The sequence below is a fragment of the Eschrichtius robustus genome, chromosome 13, assembly GCF_028021215.1.
Source record: "Eschrichtius robustus isolate mEscRob2 chromosome 13, mEscRob2.pri, whole genome shotgun sequence".
Classification (NCBI taxonomy): domain Eukaryota; kingdom Metazoa; phylum Chordata; class Mammalia; order Artiodactyla; family Eschrichtiidae; genus Eschrichtius; species Eschrichtius robustus.
This window is the reverse complement of record NC_090836.1, coordinates 104,351,018-104,375,240: the sequence shown is the minus strand read 5'-3', so window position 1 is coordinate 104,375,240 and position 24,223 is coordinate 104,351,018.

Here is a 24,223-nt window from a genome sequence, read left to right as displayed (position 1 = left end):
GACTGGCCTCAGAGCCCTGATATCCTGGCCATCAGCCTTGACCCCTCACTTGTTTTCATGTCCCCATCCAATACCTCACCAAACCTGACAGTCTTTACCTTCAAAGTATTCCTCAAACTCTCCCTTTTCTCTCTCCAGGTCCACACGACATCACTTTTCTAAGATACGAATAGTACGTGGCCCCAAGGCCCTATTTTACTTGATCTTCCCCATGAATGGAAATGACCCTGCTCTGTACCCAACTGTCCACGGAGAGCAAACACATGAAACATTGGGGCTGCCCTTGGCCCTGCCTCTTTTCCATGAACCCTGTATCCAAGGGTCAGCGGATCCCATCAACAGCAGCTTCACCACACAGCCGGACTGACCACTCTCATGCCATCGTGCCCCCTCTGCTGTCCAGGTGCCTCCCTGTTGCTTGGACCCCTGCAGTAGACTCCTGACCAGCCTCCAGTCCTGCACCACCGCATCTCGGCCATCTGTCCTCCACCTGGCATGTGACTCTCATGCTGAAAGTCCCACAGTACATTCCCACTGCATGTCGTGTCAGATCCAAAATGGCAAGAACAGCCTCCAAGCCCTCCTTGGTCCAGAGCCTTCCATCTTCTCCATCCTTGTTTTGGCCACCCCTCTTCCCTGGGCAAACTCCACATTCACAGCTCAGACACCAACATTTCTCTCTTCCTTAGAGCTGCCCCGCTACCACCATGGAGACTTAGGAGGCTTTCCCATCCTGTTCGGCTGGTCCCTCCTCTGCCCCCAGGTCTCAGTTTGAAAGTCACTTCCTGCAGAGGGCATCCCTACCCACAGATGAGATCAGATCTCTGTCTTGTGTGTGTCCAGGACGTGCATCACCACGTATAATCATATATTCACCTGTTGTTAATTTTTCTCTCTCCTCCTCTCCCTCCAACTGGAAACGAAGCCCCTGGGGCTCGGGCTTTGCCCTGCTCCCCACCACATCCCGGCACCTACAGCAGCACCCAGAACACAGTAGGACCGGCCCGTGCTGGGTGGATGAGTCAAGGAAACCGGATAACATTTGTGCCCTGCCATCCCGCGGGCAGCTCTGAGGCTCCGGGGCAAGAGGTCTGCAGTCTCAGGGGCCGCGAGGGGCCCGAAGTCACGATAATTGAGCCACCCGTGTGACAACAGACCTGCCCGGCTAGTTAAGAAGAAAGGACCTGAAATACGCCCAACACTGTCACTCGGCAGGTGTCACACTTTCAACAGCATTTATTTTCACCACTGAACAGAAGGGACACAGAGGCTAAGGTGACAACAATTTGCCCAGGATGAGGTCCAGCAGAAGATGAAGAACGGGACCTGCAGAGGGTGCAGCGTGAGTCCAGCCCCACCTCTTCCCACGGCCCAGTGTGGCCGCATTGCCCCCCTTGCAAACTGTCCCTGCCAGCACACAGACGGGACAGCACACAGCCCACCCCAGGCTGCCCTGCTCCCCCAAAGCTCCTGCCTGACCTTGGGTGACCCCCCCCCAGGACAGCCTCACTCTGACCTTGGGTGACCCCCCCCAGGACAGCCTCACTCTGACCTTGGGTGACCCCCCCCAGGACAGCCTCACTCTGACCTTGGGTTACCCCCCCCGGGACAGCCTCGCTCTGACCTTGGGTGACCCCCCCCCCCGGGACAGCATCGCTCAGACGCCCGCCACAGCCTTGCAGCCTCCCTGCCAAAGGCAGAGCCAGTTTGCATGCGTGCCAGGCCTCTCTGCATCATGAGACTTCACAGGTTCTGCCTGAGAAGCTTCCAGCAGCCTCCACCCATCTCCGTCCTGGGCCGTCCTGCTGGCAGTCCTGGGGCTGCTTCACCCTCCCTGGAAGGGGCAGGGCATGCACCGCCACCCCAGGCTCTGGTCACTGCCCTGTTGGACAGTTTGCAGCCAGATTCCTCTTCCGTGCGGTCAGCTCCCTAGTAAGAATGGGAGAGACAGGTGTTCCCCGAGGAGCCCCACTAGGGGGGTGATGGACGGGGCTTGTCAGCCCTACGCTTCCCTGCCCCACCATCCACAGCTCCCAGCGCCGAGCAGGACAGTGCCAGAGGAGGATGCCAAAGGGAATTTCAGAGAGTCATGCCTCCGCCCAGAATTACAAAGAGAGCATTCTGCATGCACACATCTAACCGACTCTTTTCAGAGGTCTTTATATCAGGCACTTTAGGCATCGACTTTGGATAAGGAGCTGATTTCATCTTAACCACGATGTGCTTTAGGGAACGAGAGAACGAACATTTGTGGAGCCTCTGCAGGTACCAGGCATGATGCGTGTACTATCGTAAGCAGCCGGGTGGAAGCCTTTGAATTCTAAGAGCCTGGGCTCCAGATCGGGAGCATGGAGTGGAAGCCAGCTGTGCAGCCTGGACAAAGATGATGATGATGGTGGTGGTGATGGTGGTGATGTTAATGATGATGTTGATAGCTGCCACGACGGCCTCTGGGCTCGGCTCTCGCTTGTAGAAACTGCATGGATAATTCATAGAAAACACTTAGAAGAGTACTGAGCACATAGTAAGGTTCAATAAACCTTAGCTAAGAAAATTTTCTTCTTAGAGATGAGGACTCTGGGACCCATACAGTTTTTAAACACACCCAGAGCCGCTCTGAACAGGCTGCAGGGCAAGGACTTGAACTCTGGGCCCCGCAAAACTGCCTCTCCTCCTCAACTCCTCTGACTGTAGACCCCAGAGACAGAGTCATGAAAGCATCTGTAGACAACGTGTCTCATCAGAGGCTAAGGAATTTTAAATACCATAATATCAGAAGAATACAGTGGGGAAAAATCAGTAAAAATCCATTTCCTATAGTGGGGGCCCCAGCACGGATGGGGCGTCCTTGCACATTGGCGGAGGGTGTGGAGGAGAGGGGAGGGGAGAGGTGGGTGGGGAACTGGGAGCCAGGACCACAGGCTCTGGCCTCCAGCCCTGGTCCCCTGCATCAGCTGGTCCTAGAATCCAGGATGGAGTTGCTGCTCCTCTGAAACAGTCAAGGCTGCCCTGAGAGAAGTCAAGACGCTCCCCCACTCACCATTCCGCGGAGTTCCCTCTGGCTCACACAAGCTGGCCCCCAGCCCCTCCTGCAGCCCTGCCCGGGAGCAGCTGCACTCTGGTGCAACCAAGGAGAAGCAGCTGCGTGCAGAGACGCTCTTGTCCAGAGCCTTCTGGCCATGCCCTCCGCCCCACAGTACCAGCCCCACTCTGCCTGCACGGAGGAGAGAGGCATAAGCCGTTAATTATGACCCACTCCAGCTATTCCCCACCCGCCGGCCATGAGGGACAGGCTTCGTGGCACATCCTGCGTTCACCTGAATGCCAGGTCCAGGTGTGCATTCATCACTCTGGATGCCTGTGCCCGTCTCAAGGCCTCCTCCAGCACTCTGCCCTGATGCTGGTACCGCAGCTGTCCCTGACACAGCCGCGTGCTGCACACACCTGCTCCCTGAAGGGGGTGACCCACTCACCAGGGTTTCCCACTGTGCTGACACCTTGCAGTCGCAAGCTGACGCTCTCTGGCTAGAGGAAGGAAGCACGCTCTTCTCTTTAATCCCCTGGGTTCCTCCTGGACCCCAGTCATTCCCACGTTTAGATAGACAGGTGGATGGATGGATAGACAGATGATAGATAGATAGATAGGTAGATAGATAGATAGGTAGACAGATAGATAGATAGATAGATAGATAGATAGATAGATAGATAGATATAGATAGATAGATAGATAGATACGATAGATACATGATGGTTGGACAGATAGATAAGATAAACAGATAGACATACATATACATACATACATCAGTAGACAAGCCCAGTCCTATTCCTTGGACCCTCCTGCCTCTGTGCCTGCCCCCCCGAATCCTCCTCCACCCTCTCCACACACTTTTTGCCCAATTCAGATGGCCCCATCACTCCACTGGACTCACCAGCATGAAGGCCCCCATGGCCTCTGAATTTCCAACCCTAGGATTCCCTTCAGGTGTTCAGCAGGCCTGGCTCTTGGTGGCAAGTCTATGCTGATGGCCCTCCTGTTGTCACCCTCAACCCTGGGCTGCAGGGAATGCTACCCTCCCCCCATCTCTGCCATCCCTTCTTACCCCCCGTCCTCCCCTCCCACGGCTTCCCATCCAGGGTTGGACTTACATGGACTCCTGCTTCAAATGTCCAATAGGTCTTTTTCCAATGTCCTATTAAAAGATGTATAAATGTGAAAACGTATATCACCACTGGGGGAAAAAGAAAGAGAAACCCTGACAGTTTGATGGGACAAGAGAACATTAGACGAAGTCTCATACAAAAACAGTTACGAGATGTTCGCAGACACAGAGCACCCACGCCTGCCCATGAGGAGGGCCGTTACCCGCAGCCGGCATCGCACACACAGTGTGCTGTGCTGAGAACTTGATCAGTGCTGCCATATCTACTGTCCCCAACAACCGTATCAACCAAGTCCCAGTCATTTTCACGGTATAGGCGAGGACACTGAGGCTCAGAGAGGCAAATGAGGTGTCCAACATCACTCAGCCAGCATGGGGAGGAGCAGGGTTACATCTTAGAGCCCGTCTCGTAACTTCTGCAGGACCCGAGGTCCACTGCCTACAGCCTGGTGTGTAGGAATAGTGACCCCTCTATGAGTTTGCGTCTCCAGCCCGCGGTTTCCCCTACTCAGAAGTGCAGCCTTGCTGCCCATCAGAAAGCTAGCCTCCTCTGCTGTGCCCATGAGCCGTTTTCTGGGGTAGACAGAATGTGGATCTCCTTCTCTGTGACACCTGAGTGCATTTCCTTCTGGAGCCAGATTGGGGTTCCCAGAAGAGAGGCAGGGGAGGCTGTAAATGCCTTGAGGGGCCGGGACTCAGCAGCAAAGCCTCCAGCAGACAAGCCGGGAGCCAGCCAGAGAACCCCTCTCTGCCGGAGAAGGGAGGGCTCCTTACTTTGCTGTTGTTTTTTATCTTTTTTTCTTTTATTTCTTCATCTTTCCTAAGGTAAACATTTAATAAATATTGTGTTTAGATTGTATCTGTAAATTTATTAGTATGCATCTCTACAAGAAAGGGCTTTTTAAAGCATATCCACAATAGCAACTAATATCCAAAAATATGCTTCAATTTGGCCAACTGTCTACATTTTTAATTTTGTTAGTTTGAATCTGAATCCAAGTAAAATCCATAGTTGGAAACTGGTCGATATGTCTCTAAAAACTTTTTTTAGTTCAAAGATCTGCCACCCGCATCCCCTTTCCTTTGTAGTGTTTTTAGGAAAGAAATTGGGTTTATCCCTGAGTCCGGATTCTGAGGATAAACACATCTCACTGGCCCTGAGGCTCGAGTAAATCAGGAGTTAGATTTTGAGGTTTGATATCAGATTGGGTTTGCATTTTTGGCAGGAGGATTTCACACGCTGGGCTGGGCTTCTGTCAGGGACTCCTGGTGTCTGCTGGGCTTTCCTTTTTCTGATTTTAACATCTGTTGATGACCATTGTAAGTCCATTAATCCATGAAGGGTTGAAAATAATGACCTTCTAATTCTAACATTAATTCTTTATTTAACAGCTGCGATGTTCGTATATAAAGAAACCTCCCATTTCAATTATCTCTTCACCCAGAAGTCAAATTCTTATATGCAAAACAGGGATAAATACTTATTTCTTTCCCTTTATTTAGCAGTTTTCAAAATAATGAGTAGGTACCCGACATACTCCAGTATTTTACATTAATACAGACTCAAGGATTTGAACACAATGTGTTCTATCCATCAAAGTTCATTAGTTTAATGATGCTAAAATTGCCCCATCTTTGGTTAGAGGACCTCTTCAACCTTGACTCTGAGTCCTTTTTTTTCCCCATTCTTCAAAGATTTTTAAAATGGTAGTGAAATACACATGACATAAAATTTACCACTGTAACCATCTTACAGTGTACAATTTAGTGGCACATTCACAATGTTGTGTAACCATCCCAGTGTCTAGTTCCAGAACTTTTTCATCATCTCAAACAAAAATCTGTGCCTAAATGTTCTTAGCACATCTACTCACAATGGCCAAAATGTAGAAACAACTCAAATATCCATCCATAGGTGAATGGACAAACAAACTGGGGGACACTCACACGATGGAATATTGTCCACCTACAAAAAGAACAAAGTTCTGGCACCTGCTGCCATGTGGATGAACCTTGAAAACATGCTAAGTGAAAGAAGCCAGGCATAAAAGGCTACACGTTGTCTGATTCCTTTTGGTGTGACCCCAGTCATTTTACTTTCCCACCAGCAGTGTATGAGGGGTCCCACTTCTATGCATGCTCACCGGCATTTGGTGTTTTGCTAATTTTTATTTTAGCCATTCTGATAGGTGTGTGGTTTTGAGTTTTGACTATGAATGTTCAATCACTCTGGCACCATTTGTTGAAAAAGCTATCTTTCCTCCATTAGATTGCATTTACACTTTTGTCAAAATTCAGCTGACACATTTGTGTGGACTTATTTATGGATTCTCTGTCTTCTCTTATCTCTGGTATTCTCTGCAAATACCAGTCTTGAATACAATAGCTACAAAAATATTCTTAAAGTCAGGTGGAGTGCATCAAAAGCCACAATCAACAGAGTGAAAAGGCAATTCATGAAGTGGGAGAGAATATTTGCAAATTGTATATCTGATACGAGGTTCATATACGTATATAAAGAACTCCCATAACTCAACAATAACCAAAAAAAACAAACAACTTGATAAAAAAAAAAACAAACAACTTGATTAAAAAAAAAAAATGGGTCAAGGATGTGAATACATTTCTCCAAAGAAGACACACAAATGGCCAATAAGCACATGAAAAGATTTCCAACATCACTAATCACCAGGGAAATGTAAGTAAAAGCCACAATGAGATGCCATCTCTCATCCATTAGGATGGCTACTGTCAAAAACACAAAAAATAACAAGTGTTGGTGAGGGTGTGGAGAAATTAGAATTCTTGTGTACTGTCACTGGGAATGTAAAATGGTGTAGCCACTATGGAAAGCAGTATAGTGGTTCCTCAAAAAGTTAAAAAAGAGTTTTCATATGATCCACTGATTCCAGTTCTAGGTATATACCCAGAAGAATTGAAAGCAGTGTCTTGAACAGGTATTTGCACACCATATTCATAGCAGCTTTATTCACAATAGTCAAAAGGTGGAAAAAACTCAAATGTCCGTCAGCAAATGAAATGGTAATCAAAACGTGGTCTGTACATACAATGGGATATTATTCGGCCTTAAAAAGAAGGAAATTCTGACACCTGCTACAACACAGATGAACCTTGAGGACATTATGCTAAGAGAAATAAGCCAGTCGGAAACAGACAAATATTACGTGGCTCCATTTATATGAGGTCCCTAGAGTAGCCAAATTCGTGGAAACAGAGATAGAATTGTGGGTGCCAGGGGCTGGGGAGGGGGCAAAGAGGAGTTACTACTTAATGGGGACAGAGTTTCAGTTTTGCAAGATGAAAAGGGTTCTGGAGATTAGTCTCACAACAATGTGAATGTACTTAACATTACTGAACTATACACTTAAAAATGGTTAGGATGGTAATTTTTATGTTGTATGTAGTCTGCCACAATAAAAAATAAAAACAAATCAGGTCAGCCAATTCTTCCCACTTTACTCTTTCTCAAAATGTAAAATTTAGCAGTTTAGAGTGCCTTTGCTTTTCCATGTGAATTTTACAATGAACTTATCTATATTTACAAAAAAAAAAATCTTTCTGGGACTGATAGGCATTGCATTCAACCTGCATATCAGTTTGGGTAAAATTGACATCTTTATGACATTCCAACTTTTTTAAAAATTTCTGCTCTTATCTTTATTCTTCCTGCTTGCCATGGGTCCACTGTGCTCTTCTATTTTCAGGTTCTTGAAGTGGGAGCTTAGATTATTGATCTGAGACGTTCCCTCTTTAGTAACATGTGCATTCAGTGTCACCGCTTTAGCTGTGTTCCACCAATTAATTGTATTTCCATCTCCATTCAGCTCGAGGTATTTTTTTAGTTCCCCTGAGATTTTCTTCTTTGACCCACGGATTATTCAGGAGTGTGTTGCTCAGGTTCCAAGCGTTTGGAGGTTCTCCTGTTTTCATTCTGTTATTCATTCCTAGTTTGACTCCACTGTGGTCTGAGAGCACACTGTACGATTTCAATTCTTTTAAAAATCTGTTGAAATTAGTTTTATGGACAAGGATGTGTTCTATCCTGGTATACTTCTGTGAGCACTTGAAAAGAGCATGTATTCTGCTTTTGTTGGACAGAGCATCCTGTAAGATCCTGTGGTTGATGGTGCTGCTGGATTCTTTCCTACCTTTCTGATTTTCTGTCTACTTTTCCATCAGTTGTCAAGAGAGGAGTGTGGAAGTCTCCAATTCCAGTTGTAGTTTGTCTATTTCCCTTTTCCGTTTTACAGGGTTTTTGCCTCACTGATTTTGTAGCAGTGTTGTTCGGTGCATCCAAATTTAGGATTTCTGTGTCTTCCTGGTGGATTGACCCTAATATCATTATGTAATGTCCCTCTCCATCCCTGGTAATTTTCTTTGCTTTGAAGTGTACTTTATCTGATATTAATTCGGCTACTCCTGCTTTCCTTTGATTAGTGCTTATGTGGTACAGCTTTTTCCATCCTTTTGCTTTGAACTTGCCTGTATCATTGTATTTGAAGTGAGTTTCTTGTGGACAGCACATAGTTGGGTCATGCTTTTTAACCCACTCCTCCACTGTCTGTATCTTAATTAGTGTATTTGGATCATTTATATGAATGTAATTACTGATATGGGAGGAGTTAACTCTGCCATTTTAATTCTTGTTTGCTGTTTCTTCTCTCAGCGTTTTTTTGTTTGTTTGTTTCTTCCTGTCTTCCTTTTTTAGAATTCCATTTTGATTTATCTGTAGTATATGAAGTATAGATACTTTTCCTCTCTCACAACCCTTTAACTCCACAGTTAATCATACATAAAATTGCCTTAAATAGCTTCTCTGCATATTTTGAGAACCACATCAGACAGTGTTGTAATTTTGCTTCAAGCATCAGATGTGATTTATAAGACCCAGGGGGAGAAGGAAAGTCTGTGGCATTTGTCCACGCTTTTGTTCACTGTGTTCTCTCTTCCTTCTCAGTGTTTTAAGGTCCCTTCCTTTATTGTTTCTTTTCTGTTTAAAGAACTTCAGCCGTTCTTCCAGGATAGGTCTGCTGGTGACAACTTCTCTTGGTTTTCCTTCATCTGAGAATATCTTGATTTCCCTTCATTCTTGAGGGATATTTGCACTGAGGATAGAGTTTGGGGCTGGCAGCTCATTTCTTTCAGGACCCCCAAAAAACTATTTCCTTCTTGCCTCCATGGTTTCCTATGAGAAATCCACTGTCATCCAAGTTTTTTTACCCTCCAAGTAAGGTGTTTTTCTCCGACCACTTTCCAATTTTTCCTTTGTTTTTACCATTCAGAAGCTTAATTATGATGTATCTTGAAACAGATTTCTTTAGGTTTATCCTGTTTGAGGTTCTTTCATCTTCTTGAATCTGTAGATTTATGTGTCTTGACAATTTGGGTAGTTTTCAGTCATTATTTCTTCCAGTACTTTTCAGCCCTCTTTCTCCTCTCTTCTAGGGACAAAATGACACAAATTTTAGACTTTGTCATAATCCCACATGTCCCTGAGGTTCTGTGCATTTCTTTTCAGTCAATTTTCTCTCTGATGTTCTTTTTTATTTTTTTTTTAATGTTTTTTTTAAATTTTTTTAAATTTAATTTCATTTATTTTTGGCTGCATTGGGTCTTCATTGCTGCATGCAGTCTTTCTCTAGTTGCGGTGAACGGGGGCTACTCTTCGTCGCAGTGCGCAGGCTTCTCATTGCGGTGGCTTCTCTTGTTGTGGAGCACGGGCTCTAGGCGCATGGGTTTCAGTAGTTGTGGCTCACGGGCTCTAGAGCACAGGCTCAGTAGTTGTGGTGCACAGGCTTAGTTGCTCCGCGGCACGTGGGATCTTCCCGGACCAGGGATCGAACCCGTGTCCCCTGAATTGGCAGGCAGATTCTTAACCACTGCACCACCAAGGAAGCCCTTCTCTCTGATGTTCTGATTGGGTTGTTTCTCGTTTCATCTACCAGTTCGCAGATCTTTTCCCTGCCCCTCCATCCTGATGTTGAACCCACCCCATTCACGGTGTTTTTTCTTTCTGTTGTATTTTTCAGTTCTAAAATTGTTATTTATTTACTTTTTCTTTATATCTATATTTCTTTACTGAGGCTTTCTATTCCTTTGCTTTGGTTTTCTATTTTTTTGTTTGCTTCAGTGTGTTTATAATTGCTCATTGGAGTATTTTTATCAGGGATGCTCTGAGATCTTTGTCAGGTCATTCTAACATCTCTGTGTTCTACTGATCATCCTTTTCATTCAGTTTGAGATCTTCCCAATTCTTGGTCTGACCAGTGATTTTCCACTGAAACCTGGACATTTTTGTATTATATTATGAGATTGGCTCTTAAGTGAGCCTGTGTTAGCTGCAGAGCAGGTCTGCTCGTGAGAAATTCTCTTCACTTTCCTTCTCACGCTGCTCTGGGAGGGAAGGGAGGGGTCACCATGCTCCCCAGTTTCTTTCATTACAGTCAAGTGGAGACAGACATAAACACCCAGGTTCCCCACTCCACCTCCCTCGACTCCCAACGTGGGGCGGGCTCTTTGTTACTGCTGCTGGGGATGGGGGTTCCCTCTCCCACATGGTCTCTGCTGCATGAGGCTGAGCGACCTCTCTCGTCACTGGGCCAGGAGTGGTAGGGCATCTCCTTCCTGATGGATGAGAGTGATCTTTGCTGATGTGAGTGGGGTGGGCACAGATTGTTCTGGTGTTTCCTGGAGCAGGGCGGTTGCTGTCTAAAAACCTTCTGTCTTGCAAAGCTGCCCCTTTCCTTGTCCTTTGGCTACAGAGAGCAGGCTTTTTTGGGTTGTTTCACTGTTGTTTGCGTGACATTCCCAAGCTGCCTCTATCTTCAGCTCCAAGTCTAGAATATACAAGGCAAAAATATAAACAGCCAGAGAACTCACCACCATGTCATTCCTTGGGTCCCAAAGTCAGCCTGCCTCCCCCTCTTCACCTCTTAGAGACTTCTTTCTTTGGTTTTATATACAATGTCCAGGGGTTTTAGTTGTAGGAATAGGGGAAATTACTCCATCTTCCCAGAAGAACAAGTTCTTAGTGATTTTTTAAATGTTGCTTTTATAATATGCTAATTTAATACATTCCCTGTTTCTTTTCTGTAAGAGTTTTTCCTTTGATTTAGGGGTCTCCAAAATATTTAATTTGATCACCTGCAAATAGGGATGATTTTGTTTTCTCCTCTTCTCCAGCTCCTGTGCCTCTATTTTTTTTCTCTCTTCTAATTACAATTCTAAAAGGTCAAAGGGATGTACACCCCTATCTTCTTCCTGTCTTTAGCTGGAAGGATGTTTGTGTTCTCCACTGAGCTGTGTACTAGATTTAGGGTACATCAATTGCTATTTTATCGTGTATTTTTAACATAATGTATTTAATTATGTAAAAAGTCTGTTCTGTTTTTGAAGTGATCAGATATTTTTGCTTAGTCCTTATTCGTTTGATGGATTATATTAACATGTTTCTAATATTGAACCACCTTCCTGTTCCTGATAAAATAACCACTTGGTCATGATGCATGACTTTGTAACATGCTGTTTGCTTCTGTTTCATAATGTTTTATCTAATATTTTGGTGTGTCTATAATCATAAGTGAGATTGGTCAGTAACTATTTTTTAATAAAAGCTCTGTCAGGTTATGGGGGTTTTACTTGCTTCATAAAAAGAATTTGGAAAATTTCCACCTTTTCCTCTCTTCTAAAATTATTTAAGTAGCATTGTTGTTAATTGATCTAATTAAAACTCAGTTTATTTCCCCTGTGCAAATGGTGTTGGGAGGAAGTTAGTGGCCTTTAACTACTGTCTGTATTTTTTCAGTGGTAACTGGCCTGTTTAGATTTTCTGTCTTTAATGGGGTCAATTTTGGTACTTTGCATTTTTCTAAAAAGTTACTTATTTCATCTTGGCATTTAACTTTATTCGCATGCAATTTTACAAAGTAATCTTGTTTTAAAAATAAATCCTTCTAGATTTGATGGCTATTTACACTTTGTCATTCCTAGTTTCATATGCATGTGCTTTCTCCCTCCCAGCCCCCACCAGCACTTTTTTTGAGCTGGCCTCTAAAAATCAGATTTTGGATGCATTTACTGGTTCAATTTCTTTTGTTTTAACACTTTAGTACTTCTGTTTCTTCCTTTTTCTTCTTTCTTTGGATTAGCTTTGTTGTTCCTTTTCTAACTTTTTGTGTTTGATATTCATTTATTTTTATATTTTCATTTTTACTGATATTCGTTTTTGTTTCAGGTTAAAGTTGTTCTTTTATAACTGCTTTAATTATATTCTGTGGAGTCTAATACTTTTGGTTTTCATTATTGTTATATTTATAAAATTCTGTAATTTCATTCTGATTTTACTTTTATTCCAAGAGTTGTTTAATAGCACATTTTGTGGGCAGGCTTTTTTGTTTGGTTAATGCTATAATTAACTTCTAGTTTTATTGGTGGTGGTAAGAGAATGCTGGTTGCATTATTTCTATGCTTTAGAATTTAATGAGATTCTCTTTATAGCATAAGATGTGGTCAGTTTGGGGGGATGTTTCATGCACTTTTAAAAAAAAGAAGTATTCTCAATTACCAGAGTTCAGAGGTCAATGCATATCTATAGGGTCTGCCTCATTAATCATGTCATTTAAATCTTCTATCTCCTTCCTGAGTGTGTCTACTTGATTTCTCTTGGATTGAGAGTGGTGTGGTGTTATGAGCTTATTTTTGTCTACTTCTCCTTCTATCTCCTGCAATCTCTACTCCTTGAAAGGTGCTTCTGCATTATTGGGTACTTTCCTTTTAATTAAAAAAAAAAATCTCTTTTAATTTAGGCAGGTTTCATGCATAGTGCTGGATTTCACTTTGTTAGCCAATCTGAAAATCCTATTTCTTTTGTTGGAATTAAGCCCATTTCCATGTGTCATTTATCAGTATAATCAATGCTTGTCCTCCTTCTGTCATAGTTATATGGCATGCATATGTATATAAATGACATATGTGTCACACACACACGTATTCACCCACCATGCACTATGCTTAGTTTTCTCTTTTTATTGTTTTTTCTCTCTTTCTTAGGACTATCTTCAGGTATCTAGAAAGGCTTGTATTTTGTTCTCATGAACACCTTTCCACTAATACCTTGATGATTACATCATCATATCTTTTCCTGGACACAGGTTACCAGTACCCTGGTGTCTTCCTCCCTCTACCCTTCTTCTCCCAAAGCAATTACTTTGAAGTAATACAATTTTATTTCTCAGTGAATGCCTATAAAATAATCGGCTGAATCATTCTGCTTTTTACATATCCTCCCTCCAGTTTTAATAGTTTCCCAGATTCTTTGTTGTTAGAGCATGTGGTCATTACACACCTCCTGTCTTCCTTGTGGTCATCACTTTGTACGACCTCTACAGGTACATCTGGTATACCACACTGACTGTCCATCCTTCCACCGCTGCTTCTCCAGTCATTTCTGTTGTATAACACTGGTTCTCAGCTACACACTTCAGTAGGGGTGCATAGCAACTTTTTCTGAGTTTTTATAAGTATGTATACCTGAAAGTCAGTCCGGCATGTTGGCTCACATTGTCCATCTTTGAGCATCTTACATATGTTTCTTTATTTTCCTCTGGTATAAAGACTTGTTGTCAAAAATTGAAGTTAGTAGGATTTCCTTTCTTTTATAAGAAAAGTTTATAATGTGATTATAAATATTATCCAAGTACAGAAGTGTCTATGAAAAATATATATAAATGTATAGTTGAATCCTTAACCCCATCCAGTGTGGTAGATGATGTTACATTCATTTATATGTGGAAAACGAGATACAAAGAGGCTAAACCACTGAGAACATGAATGAGCTGGACTTTAAACCCCAATCTGACTGATACTCAAACTCAAACTCTCAACACTTTGACTCCCTGAGCTATAACTAGCTCTCTCATGACCATAATTCATCAATTTCAATAGAAATTGAATTGAGCACCTCCACACTCCAGACACTAGTCCTTACATTTCTCTTGGAGAAGCACATAAAAACAATCTAGCAAGTGAATACAGAGCATGTTAGAGAGTGGTGATACATTAAAGAACATAAAGCAGGAGCTGGGGGTCGGGGTGCCTCCAGTGAAGAATTTGTTAAGATCAGGGTGGTAGATTTGAAGGACACCAGGGGCAGAAGGCACAAGAAGAAGTGTTTTGCTTTCTTTTATTTTCCCTTTTCAGTCTGGTGTCTTGAGTGAATTACATAAAATGTGATTTCCTCAAGCTGTCCTATTGCAAAACTTTTAAATGAGCGCCAATCATCTGCATTTGTATTAGGATTCTCCGGAGAAACAACCAATAAGATGGATAGGTAGATAGATAGATAGATAGATAGATAGATAGATAGATAGATAGATAGATAGATAGATAGATAGAATAATAGAGTGATAGTTAGATAGACAGATAGAATGATAGGTAGGTAGATAAATAGATAGATAGAAAGATCTATCTATTGGATAGATCTAACCATCCAATAGTATCAACCTATCATTTATCTATCTATTTATCTCTCCTATTTGTTCTGTTTCTCTGGAGAGCCCTAACTAATACAAATGCAGATTATCTATCTATCTATCTATCTATCTATCTATCTATCTATCTATCTATCTATTTATCTGTCTATCTACCTATCTACCTATCTAGCTATCTATCTATAGGTAGAGAGAGAGATTGATTTATTTTAAAGAGTTAGTTCCTGTGACTGAGGTGGCTGGCATGTCCGAGTCTGCAGGGCAGGGCAGCAGATTGGAAATTCCAGCAGGAGTCAGTGTTGTAGCTTGAATCCAGAGACGGTCTGGAGGCAGAATTCCTTCCTCTTCAGGGGACCTCAGTCTTTTCTTAAGGACTTGAACTGATTGGATGAGGCCCACTCACATTATGAAGGTAATCACCTTCCTCAAAATCTACTGATTTAAATGTTCATCACGTCTAAAAAATACCTTCACAGCAACACCTAAACTGGTATTTGACCAAACAAGTGGACACCAAAGCCCAGCCAAGTGGACACGTGAAATTTCCCATCACAGCTTTGAAAAGTGAATGCAGTCTGTGACGTCATAGACATCCTAAGGCCAGGATGAATAGAAAGTAGTGGCAACTCACCTATTTAATTCTCCATAGAGTCATCTTTCTCTGCCACTGCAGTGCAAGGTCATTTCCGTAATGACAAAGCTGACATTTGAAGATGCCAGTGATTTCATCTTTAACTGACTGTCCCTACGTCATCCAGCATGACGTGGGCTGGCCACTACCCAGGCTCTGTAGCAAGTGTGGAGGCTTATCCAGAGAGGCAGAGGAGCAGGAGTGGGGGATCCTCATCTCAAATGTCACAGTGATTTATAGACTATATTTCCTGGGGAAAATACAAAGATTTATTTCCAGCCGACAGGCTGTTTAAAAACACACAGCTCACAGGTGTGGCTGTGTGGGTGGGTGAGCCCTCAGGGGCTTATGCCTTCAGCCAGGAAGAGGAACACAATCGGACCAGAGGCAAGCCCAAGGGCTTGGGCACAGAAAACCCACAAAAGGACACATGGAATAACAGTTTCTTTTCTTTACCTCCCCAGGGGAGCTAGGATTAGATCCACTTGCCACCTACCTGGATGAAAAGTGAGAGGATGAAAGTACTAGCAGTAAATTGTATGCACATAATAATCTCCCTTTAAAATGTATAAAGCAATTACCAATGTAAAACAAGAAGAAACTAACAGGTCTACAGTCAGTCCAGGAAATGCTGACTCACCTCTCCTGGTCATTGAAAGTTGGACTGGAAATCACCCCACATGAAGCCAGAACTCAGGGTGGGGTCACTGGAGAGAAGAGGTGAGCTGGTAGGGGTGCGAATGGAGTGGGGGAGGAATAGTCCCACAGAAGCAGCAAGCCACGAAAGTGTCTTTCTCAGTCCTGCATTTAGTGGAAGAAGAGAAATCTACCCAAGAATCCCAGGCCCCTTCATGTCATCAGACAGGTCCTTTCCCGGCTCTCCACAGTAGAGATCAAACCACTATGATCTCATAACTAAAACTTGCACAGCCATAGGGATGAACAAGTCACCCAGACAGAGCAAAACCCAGCAAGAAGCAAAATAAGGAGAAAAGAACAGACCCAGACTTCAGAGATTTTGACCACTACACACAGAATGCAAAATAAAGCAAATGTAAAGGGGAAAAAACAGGGAATCAAAGATACGACAGGAGTGGGGATCAAAAGATCCACCTACAACAAAAAGACAGATTCAAAGGAGAATGAAATGGAGCTTCAGTGAATGGAAAATACAATCCACGACCTTGCTTATTAGTTCTGATCTATAGATGGTTTGGATTCTGGTGTCATCACACCATCTGTGCGTGAAGTCGTATGAGGAACTCAGATGTTCCTCAATAAGGCTTTCCTGCCCCTCTGGGATCTTCCAAGCCCCGGGCCGCCTCTGTGCTCACACTCAAGTACACGGCGTGCAGTCCACCCACCAGCTACACACAAAGTTGTGAGCCTCTGCTTCCTCCGCAGACCCACTCGCAGCGGGGCAGGTGAGGAATTCAGTAACCTCCCCGCCTGCAAGGAGCCTGCAGGGAGGGCGGTGCTGCAGAGCGTGGAGGCTTCTGCCACTTCTAGCTCCAGGCCTTACGATCTTTCTCCGGAAAGACAGGCCGGCTCTTCCTCATCAGCTCACACAACAGCAAGCTGGTATCTGCTCACACCCCGACCCTCGGGATTCCCACATTCTGCCCCAGCAGGCTTGTCAAGAAATCCCTTCTGTGGAGGAATAACATCACCCATAGCTCACCCCCCTGAGAAGGACCGGCGGTGGTGGGGGGTGGTGTGCAGAAGGAAATGCCTCCACCTCCTTCCATCAGATGCCTGGGCAAATCAGGTGCTTTCACGGTTAGAGGGCTGTGTCTTGTTTACACATCTCTCTCCCCATGGATGGTGGGCTCTGGGGGCCGGGTCTGTGCCATACTCACCGCCCAATCCCTAAGATGACTTTGCCCAACGTGGGGTAAGTTAAGAGCTGGCGGGGCAGGAGGTAGAGGCTGTGTCTGCAAACTGGGGCGGGGTCTTGCCTCCTGAGGACTCCGTTCTGGGTGGTGGGATCTTGCTTCCCCGTTTTTGCCGCCCTGCCTGCCAGCATTACCTGCTGCCTCGGAGCCACTGTTAAGGGCAAAACTCACCCCTGGTGCCATGAGGCTCCACGAGCAGTGGATAATGTCTACGCAAAGCAGTTGCTTTTAAACTCTTTTATGTGCCTATCATATTAAAAGCAATCCTTTGGAAATTACCAAGACATGAGGCACACCTGCCTACAATTTTTATAGCTTCTTTTATCCCCCCAAGTGAGGAACATAAAACGCCTGAATCTAAACTTGGCTCCTTTTCTTTCAAAATGGGGCCTGTGGATGCTTCCTCCTCACCCCTCGCCTCTCAGGCTGGGATGCTCGTCCATTGCCAGGATCCTGACAGCTGCTTCCCTGGGCTCAGGCCTCCCACCTGGGTCTCTGCCTCCGGTTTTGCCTTTTGCCCCAACCTATTCAGCCTGCCCTGGGCATCGCCACCAGACATATCTTTCCAAATCAAACCCTACTCTGTTACTCTTTGGCTTAAAACCCCATAGTGTTCTCGGTGCTCCCTAAAGCAGGCCCAGACCTCTGCCTGCAACCCCTCTTTAGGCACCACCTCCCCCGGTGCCCCCCCGACCCAACACCCGGTGGTGCTCTGGACCCATCCTATCCGCCACTTTTCATTTTTGTTTTCCGCATGCTCACATTTCCCCATCAGCATCTAAGATGCTCTCAACCATCTTTAAAACAGAACCTTCCAGAATGCCAACAGAACTCACAAAAGAAGTCCTTTGCACACACTACCCAGGTCCCTCTCACTAATCAAGCACTTGGCCCTGGTTTCCTACCCTGTATCCCCAAAGCTGTCCTGCTGGGCTCGGACCTCAGGGTCACCAAATCCAGTGGGCCATCCTGCAGCAGCATTTAGGCCTGTTCTAAAACACCCCTTTCTTGGTTTCCCTGTCACCACCTCTCCCGGTCCCCCTCTCTCTCAGGCCTACCTTTTGCCAAGACGTCATATTCTCCCCAAACCCTAAGTGATCCCGTCTGCCTGAAGGACCACCTGGCATATCCCAGTCAGGTGTAGAGTAGGTGGCGATGCCGGGTTTCACGTTAGAGACAGGCTGATTTCTCCTTTCCAGAAGAGCCTGGGCTGGGCTGGCTGAGGCCAGCTTTGCAGCTCAGGGACCATGGAGACCAGGCTGCCTGTATCTTCTGCCCTGACAGCTCCATCCTCCATCCTCCGGTCTCAGGCCGCCTCAGGCACGTCCCCGTCCAGGCGGCAGGAAGAAAGAAGGGCACAGGGCCCCAGGGCTGGCCACTCTGTCGGCCCTGAGAGGACTTTCCTGGAAGCCCCTTAACCACCCACGATTTCTGCAGCCGCCACCTTCTGGAAGGGAGCTGGGAGAGCAAGGCTTGGGTTGGCTCGCGCTGCCTCTGTTGCTAAGGAAGAGGGGAGCGTGGATTTGGGGCCCGCAGCTGACGTTCTCCAGCCCGGGGTGCCAGAGTGAACCCCCCGACTGCACGCCCACCCGTGCGCCTCCTGCTTTCCCACCACGTGCACCCGGCTGCTTACACCCCGCTCACCCCCCTCTGCTCCCCTCAACGCCATCACATCCGTCCTCCCAGGGGTGCAAGTGGCTGCTGGCTCCTCCCAGGCTCCGTGGGGGCCCTGAGTCGCTGATGCGGGGGAGGGCGGGGAGGATGCAGCCACTCCCACTGCTCTGTGCCACCCGCCGAAAGCCCGGGGGGCTCTGCCTGGGCCCATCGGCGCAAGGCGCTTGGGCACAGAGGGTGAGGCACGCCATGGGGATCCCCTTCCAGCTTGACTGACACAGGGTGTCCAGAGAGGCCCAGCTAGGCTTGGACAGAAGATTCCATGGAGAAGGGGGCACTTCACATGGGCCTTGAGGCTCCCACCAGGTCAGAGGTGAGGACACGGGGGAGGGAGGGAGGTGGGAGAGCCCTGTCCAGCCCGGCCCAGCCCCGGGGGCAGGGGTAGGTGACGCTGTCTGGCTGGGATGCTGGATGCAGCTCTAAGTTGGGCTGGGAGAGGGGCCCCTCCCCGCCTCCCCTCAGTCCTGGCTGGAGTTGGTGGGGGTCGGGCTGGGAGACACCTGGGAAGGAGGCGCCTGGGAGGCGTGGACGTCAGGGACTGGCCCATGCCTGGAGTTGCCCTTGGCCATCTGGGCACACCCAGGACCCAGGCTCTGTGTGGGACCACCTGCTGCACCCTTTCCACATCAGGTGGGTGGGCGTGGGGTCTCCCTGGCTTTTGTTGCACACACAGACACACACACACACACGTGCCTGGGTCGCTGGTGTGTACACACGTCACAGGTCTGGGCAAGCCTGGACACGTAAAATCACACAACACACTTGACTATGCGTGACTACCCAGGCCCACTCACACTCACACACACACTCACACACAGGCCGGCACACACAGCACCGCACCCCCTGCCAGGGCAGGTGGACCCATCTGTCTGTAAGTGTCTGTCAATCTGACGGTGCTTCCAGGATTCGACCTGACTTTCCCCAATTATGTTCCTCAGAGAACATTTTATTAAGGACAATTTGTCAGGCCCGTCTCAGGTTTTATAGGAGTAACAAGCCCCTCTTTATCACTGCCCGAGCACTCTCTGACAGAAAGAAAGACGTTCCCTCCCCCGACCCCGGAGCGAACAGATCATCAGCGCTCCCACCCACCCCCCAGGAGTGAAGATTCCATCTGTTTGATTTATGGGTCATGCCTCCTGGCCCCTGAACTTGCCTAAAAGTTGGGAAATACGATGACTCACCATGTTGGGCGGCTCACACATATATATTTTTTCCAGAACGCTCGTGCTCATGCCCGCTGTAATTGGGAGCTATATAACCAGGGCATTCGGCTGCCAAAATAAAGTGCACGATTCACATCAGCCTCCCAGCCCAGGAGGAGAAGGAAGACAGAGCAGCAGAGAAAGGTCTTATAATGGGGCTGAGCACGTTTGCAGGAGCTCAGTGATCCATGAAGAACAGCCGGGAGGCCGTTTCTCTCCAGGCTGCTCGGGAAGAACCCAGGGTCCCAAGGTCAGTTTCCAGAGCCATTGCTCAGCCAGGCAGGTGCTTCTGGAAGGCACGTAGCAAGAGGTGACACTCCCTCCCCAGCCTGCAATCTGCACTCTAGGTGAGGCATTAATGCTACTCCTACAGGTACAAGCGAGTAAAGCCCAAGAGAACCAGCTGAGGCACAAGGGAGTGTGTTGATCCACAGGAGTGAACGGTCCAAAGGCAGAGCAGGCTGCAGGTATGGCTTGATGGAGGCGTCTCAGTTCATGTGCTTTACTAACAAGATGGCAGCCAGCATCCTCTTAACAGCAAGTCCAGAGGGAAAGCCAGGTCCCGGGAATGTCTCACTGAGCCCACTCGGCCCACCTGGCTCCCCTGTCCATCCCTCTGTGGCCAGAGGAGTGGAGCATCCAAGGCTTCCTCCGTGTGGGGACTGGCACTTCCCCTGAACCTCAGAGCCCGGCCGTGGGACTGGGGAGGCTGGTCTGGGAAAGTGTGCGTGTGTTTGCCAGACAAAGGACAACCAGACGCTGAGTGGCAGAAAGGACCCATGCTCAAGGCTGATTTATGTGGAACTATGAGTCGCCAGCTGGTGTTAGAGACAGACCAGCGGGCAGAGGGAGCTTGGGGTAACCCAGTGAACAAGGAAGAGATCCACAGCCATGGCGACTCCCAGGAGACAGAAGAACAGGTGTTAGGGAGCATCTCCCCTGAAGGCTGATGGAAAGGAGCTCCGTAGACCAGTCATGGACTCAATCTTTGGGTTCCCCTCCCCAAATTCCTATGCTGAATCCCTAACCCCCCAATGTGATGGCGTCAGGAGGTGGGGCCTTCGGGAGGTGATGAGGTCATGAGGGTGGGGCTCCCAGCATGGAATTAGTGTCCCTACAAGCAGAGGAAGAAACCAGAACTCTCTCTTTCCACCATGTGAGGACACAGCAGGTGAGGGGGCTGCCTGAAGCCAGGAAGAACCTCACCAGGAACAGAATCGGCTCACCTTGATATTGGGCTTCCAGCCTCCAGAAATGTGAGAAACAAATGTTTGTTATTTAGGTCACCTGGTGTGAGGTATTTTGTGATGGTGGCCCAGGCAGTATGATGTACACTTGTCCCAGGGAGGGGGACATGACCTTGTGGAGATGCACCCCTGGTGGGCAGCATGGAGCAAGAGGAGTGGTCAAGCCTGGCCCCTCGGCACTGAGGGTCCCTGCAGGGGAGACAGAGTGAAAATTGGGCCTGGGCGCTGGCTCACGGTTGGTGTGGAGGGGACAAGGGCAGAGGACCAGGCAGGCTCGCCCCCGGGAGGGGCTGGAGGAAGAGGAGAGGCCCACAAAGTGGGACTGGTCAGGGGGTGGCAGGACCATGCCTTGAGGGTGAGTGGAAGAAGTGTGATGCTGTGACTGGTCAGGGGCTGGTCAGAGGCTGGAGGACACTCTTCCCCAATCCTTGGGTCTGATTTCTCTTCCAGACTCAAAATTTTAATTTCTTCAGGCGTCAGCCGAATTCTGCTTTGCCTATTTTGATGTCCTGCCCGGAGCAGGTGCGGAATTAGGGCCATCGGTGGGTGAGAAATCATTGTACTTCCAAGGCCTATTTCTCACAGTAACAAGTCATTACTTCTGTGCCTGGAGCCATTTCTCAGGATCTTAAAACATTCGTTTATCAATCAATACTTAATTGCTGTTCATAAAGCAGGTTGGAATCGGACGCGAGAGCCGCTCTTGGAGGCCTGGCTTTGTGGCCGGGGCCACCTCTGCTGCAGGGGCCGGATCTGCGTCCCGGGAGCTCTCACGGCCGGACGTGCTGGGTGCTCCCAGCCCCCACCGCATTTGCACATGGAAATCAGGGAGCCAGGGAGAGTGGTTGGCCTACCCTCCGGGGGTCCACAGCCCACATTGGCCCAGGGGTGGCAGCTGTAGTGGTAGAAATGCACGGAAATTTCTATTATCCAGCCAGGTCCCCAGATCAGATCGGCTACCTGTTTGTTTCCACCCTTAGCAAGTTCATGACCGCTCTGGACCTCTGACGTGGACTCAGTGAGCATACCTCTCTGGAAAGGGCGGAGGGGCGTGGGACAAAGGGCTCTGCGGGGGTGTCACGGCAAGGTTCAAACATCCCTGTTATTCCTCTGTTGCTTCACCTGGTCCTGCGGCCGAGTGACGGAACCATCACTAAACGGTGGCTTCGCCAAGGCCGGGGCCTACCCTCACGAGCTGGGAAGAGTCTGGCTGCCGGGCTTGGGAAGGAAGGCCTGGGTCTGAACCCCAAAGTTATGACCAGACACAGGTGTGACATTGCCAGGTGACTGCAGCCCTCCCCTCCATGCCATCTCTTTGTCTGCAGAGCAGAGAGGTGGAGATTCTGGGTTTGCAGACACAGTGCAGCCCCAAAGGAGATAAAGGAGGTCGCCGGGGGACATTCCAGGGCACCCTCCCTACCGCTGCCCCCTCCCCATCCCTGGGCCCCCTCACTGCCCCAGACACGCTTGTGGCCCAGGTGGATGTAACAATCTCCTACCAGATGACGGACACGTCTGGGCGGCTGGGATGAAGGCCAGCAGCCCCACCCTCCCAGGAGAGCCCCCAGGACGCTGGGCCGAGCTGCCAAGGGGAGGAAGAGTGATGGGCCCTCGCATGCACGCCTGCGCTCATCTCTCATGATTGCAAACTTGCTGGTCATCATTTGTCTCCCTGACTTGCTGTTCTGAGCAGGGCTCTCCCGGGTGCCCGAGTGGGCCCAGGCCCTTCAGAGAGCAGTGCCCGAGGCCGTGCTGATGACTGATTGGGGATGAGGCTGCTGTCCCTGCCATCCTGGGAGCCAGAATGTTGATTGAATGGCCATCTCACTCTCGCCAACAAGCAACTAACAGTATAAACTGGGGTCTAATTTATCAAGACCGGGCACTTGTATTCTTCGCTGGCCGTGTTCCTGCTGAAATATGGCTGCTGCCCTTCTCTGGGCCCACGCGTGTACGATTTTATGATATTTCAGTTTTATGGAGGACACCTCACTGATGAATGTCTCTTAGTGAACGATCATTCTGGAATCTATTTTGCCTTCAAAGAGGCTTCTGCTGGAATGGACTGGGAGGGGGCGGACACCCTGTGATATATAAATCCACCACCAGGAGCACGGAGCTGGGAGGGAATGAGGCCAGCCGGAGACAAGAATGAAGCGTGTGAGTCTGCAGCCAAACGTGGTCCCTCTGTCACTGTCTCAAGGCTGCCGGCACTGGCGGAAGGTAGGCCCTGGGGTCCAGCCGCCCTGAGTGAGCCCCCCGCTCTACCACCTGCCTCTGTGAAGCCCTGGGCAGCTCACTGCCCTCTGGGGGGGTCTTCATTATTTGCAGACTCCTGCAGTCCTACTTTTTTGCACTGACTGTGTTTATGCCCAGGCAGAGATGGGAGGCGAGGCTGAGCTGCACCTCGAGTTATAGGTGAGGATCCCAGGGACCACAAGCCTCCCCTCTGCTCACAGCGCTTTCTGCCTGGTGTTTGGCCCAGACACCCCCGGCTAGCGGGTCCTTAGAGCTCAGATTCCCTGTTTTCTCTCTTCTGAGATACCGACAGCTTCATTCTCTTGTGCGTGTGACCCCAACAAAGTTCCTGGATTCAAAGAATCCAGATCCTGGCCCTGGCACTGGAGTTGACTGTCCTCAGGGCCCGGCTAAGTTGCTTCTGCTGCCTGATTTAGTGTCCGAGCCTGTTAATGAGGCTGGCAGTTTGCCTCTGGAGCTGAAGGGCCTGGGAGTCCTGGTCTGGGCCCTCCAGCAAAGCTGGTCCAAACTGTGCACGGTGTGGAGCCTGACATCCCAACCCAGCCTCAGGGAGACAACGTTCAGCCAAAGAGATGTCTGCCAATCCCTCTCCTTCCAGGAAATCGGGGGCCTGGGTCCCCTTTCTAGCTTCCTTCTTTTTCTCT